We start from the raw sequence: 4,249 nt of genomic DNA, 5'->3' as shown, positions 1-4,249 counted from the left end.
AACGCCACCCTTCTATCAATTCATAGTTAATTACATATTTTTCTATTTATCTTCTTAATTAGGCTAGTTAGATATGCATATTGTAGTGGATTCTAGGTTGTTAGGTAGCCTAGGATATGGTTAGTGGATTTAGGCCTGATTAATTGCGCTGTTCGTGTTTCTTGTTTTCTTAATTTCGCAATTCTGCTGTTGCTTGATGCCAAGGCATCTTAGGCTAGTTTCACTAGCATTTTTCTGTTATTTTTAGTTGTTTTATGCATTTTCTTGAGCCTTAAGTAATCATTTGGGCCAAATAGTCATGCTTGTCTTAAATCATTCAAACATGAAGATTTTGATGCAAATTCCATGAGTTTTTAGTTATATTCCTTGAATGCTATGAATGAAAGATTTCTCATGAAATTTTGCAAGACTTTGATGCAGTTGTTTGGATGATTTCAGGGAAGAAGAGGCTAGGCAAGGAAGCAACAAAATCAATAAAGGAAGCTTGAATATCACATGTGGAGTTTAAGTTCCAGTTTAAGCTTAAACTGGAGCTTAAACGCCAAAACCATGAGAGCTAAGGAAATGCTGAAAGTGGCGTTTAACCTCCAGTTTAACCTTAAACTGGAAGTTAAACGCCAGAATTAGAAATGCACCAGGGAGCATTTCCACGTTTAAGCTCCAGTTTAACCTTAAACTGGAGCTTAAACGTGTTCGACTATTTTTTCTCCTCCAGGGTTGCTTTCTCATTTCCACGTTTAAGCTTCAGTTTGACCTTAAACTGAAGCTTAAACGTGCTCGAGCTTGTGCTTCCAGGGAGTGCCAGCGTTTAAGCTCCAGTTTAAGCTTAAACTGGAGCTTAAACGTGTTATATGGAACAGCTTGACCATGCCTTCTTCAAACATAAATAACTTGAGCTACAAAACTCCAAATGAGGTGATTCAAAATGCATTGGAAAGAAGACATCTAGAGCTTTCCAAGCATATATGGCATGCATGGTGGATACTAAAAATTGAGGGAGAAAACAGCCCCGTAATGTGCATAGAAGAGCATAGTACCAATATGCAATCAGGCCAGCTGACCTCTTCACCTTCCATGGAGTATAACTCGAGTTGTAGAACTCCAAATGATGCGCTTCCAGTTGCATTGGAAAGTAGATATCCAGAGCTTTCCAACGATGTATAGAAGTATGGGGTGGACAATGCAACTGAGCTCCCAAAATTGGCATTTTCGAGCACGTTTAAGTGACTTAAACGTTGGCTTAAACGCTGTCAAACCAACCAGCAACCTTGTCACCTTCAATCAAGCATAACTTGAGCTATAGAGATCCAATTGAGGTGCTTCCAGTTGCGTTAGAAATCTGACATCCATAGCTTTCCAACGAGGTATAATAGTCTATATTTGGCATCAAATTGGCAAGGTTGACAAGAGAACAAAGTGACGACTCAAGAAAGGGGGGTGCAACGTTTGAGTGTAGTTTAATGGATCATTATCCTTTTTGGATCAATTATGTCACTCTACCCTTCAAGCAAGCAAGGCCCATCAACAACACCAAATCAAGGCCACAAGAATCATCTAGAATAGTTTATTTTCATTTGATTGTAATTTGCTTTGAATTTCATTTTCATTTTGTAATTTAGGGAGCCTATTTAAAGGCCTTAGTTTCTGCATTTGAGAGACGGGGGATTGAGGGGGAATCCAGCCCCTGAGGGGGAAGTTTAGACACACGGAGAACTTTGGATCATTTTCTTTTAGTTTTGTAATTGAATTCAGAGCTATGACTCACTAAACCCCTTTCATTGGGTTAGGGAGCTCTATTGTAATTCAATGAATCAATAATAGTTTTATCTTCTTCTTCAATCTTTTCTCTTGAATTTTGTTAGAAAGCTTCTCGATCTAATTCCATTGGGTAGTTGTCTTGGGAAAGAAACTACCCATAATTGGAATCCTTCGGAACCTTGGGAAAGGAATGGAGGATTCATGCTAGAGAAGCTTTCTCACAGTGAATTGGATTGGGGTTTGGATGGATATTGTGACATGTAATCCTACCAAATTGTGGTTCATGAAACTGTGTGGTATAATCAGTGATCGAGCATCATCTCTTCTTATGAACATTTAAACCAAGGGATTGGGAATTTGTTTGTTTTTAGGGAGAATTGGTGAGCCAAGGGATTGGGATCCAATCATATAAGATTGCCAAGCAAAATTCAATGAATGCATTGGTTGAGGAAGGGATAAAAGTTGTTTTGATTCGGAGATCTCAATATCTCCTAACACCCAATGAACTCCCCATTTCTGATTTACCACTTTCTCTTTACATTCTGCAATTAAATTCATGCAATCACCCCCATCCCTTTTAATTTCAGCAATTTAGCTTCTCGCTCTTTAATTCATGCAATTTTACATTCCGCCATTTCAATTTCTTGTCATTTACTTTTCCCGCCAATTTTACATTCCGCAATTCTCATCTAAATCTTGATTCCGCTCAACTAGAACACACTTCTAATCTGAATTGCTCACTCAACCAATCCTTGTGGGATTCGACCTCACTCTATTGTGAGTTTTTACTTGACGATAACCGGTGCACTTGCCGGAAGGAATTTTGCCGATCGTGCAATTTCCTAAATCGTAGCATAACAAGTTTATGCGCATCAAGTTTATGGCGCCGTTGCCGGGGATTGGTTTTCGATTGACAATTCTCAAATTGGAAGTTAACTAGATTGAGCATTTTTTTTGTTTTGATTAATTCAGTACACATTACTTGTTGAATTTTAATTTCTGCACTCTGTTACATGCTTTCTTTCTTTATGCCTTTAAATTCAAGCAACTAACTCACTGACTCACTAACTGTTTGAATTAATTCCTCAACTGCTCTAACCATACTCTTCCATTAACCAAGAGTATTTCACTTGTTTGTTGCCTGTGCTGTGTTCTTGTATGACAGGTAGGAGAGGAGAGACATCAACTCCTCCATATACCGAACCAGAGAGGACCCTTCATAGACTGAGAAGGGAAGCAAGAGGGAAGAGAGTACTGGGAGAAGAGGAATCTGAAGGAGAATCTGAGGACAATTTTGAGGAAGCTTTAGATCTCAACATGGATAGAGATGGAAACAATGCCATTCCTGAGAGGAGGGTTCTTAGTTCATACATAAACCCAACCTCTGGGAATTGTGGTAGCAGCATCCAGAAACCACCCATTCAGGCCAACAATTTTGAGCTCAAACCACAGCTAATATCACTTGTGGAGAATCATTGTTCATTTGGTGGAAGTGCTAATGAAGACCCAAACCAACATCTCACAAAATTTCTGAGAATTTGCGACACTGTGAAGTCCAATGGAGTCCAGGAAGATGCATATAAACTGCTTTTGTTCCCATTTTCACTTAGGGACAAGGCAGCTAAGTGGCTGGAATCATTCCCAAGGGGGAGCCTAACAACCTGGGATGAGGTGGAAAGCAAGTTTCTGGCACGTTTCTACCCCCCACAAGAGGTCAATAGGCTTCGATCTGAGGTTCAGACGTTTAGACAACAAGATGGTGAAACTCTCTACGAGGCATGGGAGAGATTCAAGGATTTGACAAGGAAATGCCCACCAGACATGTTCCATGACTGGGTGCAATTGCATATTTTCTATGATGGACTGTCTTATGAATCAAGGAAGGCTGTAGACCATTCATCAGGAGGTTCATTGAACAGGAAAAAGACTGTGGAAGAAGCCATTGAAGTGATTGAGACAGTGGCTGAGAATGAGTACTACTATGCATCAGAGAGACACAACACTAAGGGAGTCATGGAGCTGAACCATGTTGACACAATTCTAGCCCAAAACAAGGTGTTTGCCAAGCAACTAGCAGAGCTCACCAGAAAATTAGAAACAAAACAAGTGGCTGCAATACACACACAAGAGCAAGAGGAAGAAAGTACTGAAGGAGGTGATTGGGAAGAGGCTAATTATGTAGGAAATCAACAAAGGCAACCATATGATTCACATTCCAACACTTACAACCCAGGCTGGAAAAATCACCCAAACTTTGGGTGGGGAAACCAGCAAAACCAACATAACAAGTCCACATACCAAAACTCCAACCAAAGATCATACCAAGCCACACAAAACACTTACTCTCAACCACCATATCATGGCCAAAATAATCAACCTACCCAACCTAACCCGAACCAACAATTTCAAGATCAATTAAACAGGATAGAAGGAGTGCTGGCACACATGGGTCAGGACATAATTGAATTGAAAAGCTTCAGGGATGATGTGA

General features: G+C 39.9%; 1 non-coding gene across 1 annotated transcript; it reads right to left on the bottom strand.

The window, feature by feature from the left end:
• Nucleotides 1-3,477: 3,477 nt before the first annotated feature.
• Nucleotides 3,478-3,581, bottom strand: LOC148577471 (small nucleolar RNA R71). Its single transcript, XR_015904475.1, has one exon. It is a non-coding gene; the product is annotated as a small nucleolar RNA R71 (small nucleolar RNA).
• Between the last annotated feature and the right edge of the window lie 668 nt (nucleotides 3,582-4,249).

This window comes from Arachis ipaensis, chromosome B1 (assembly GCF_059453495.1).
Source record: "Arachis ipaensis isolate K30076 ecotype BB chromosome B1, ASM5945349v1, whole genome shotgun sequence".
NCBI lineage: Eukaryota > Viridiplantae > Streptophyta > Magnoliopsida > Fabales > Fabaceae > Arachis > Arachis ipaensis.
This window is presented reverse-complemented; position numbering and strand designations above follow the sequence as displayed.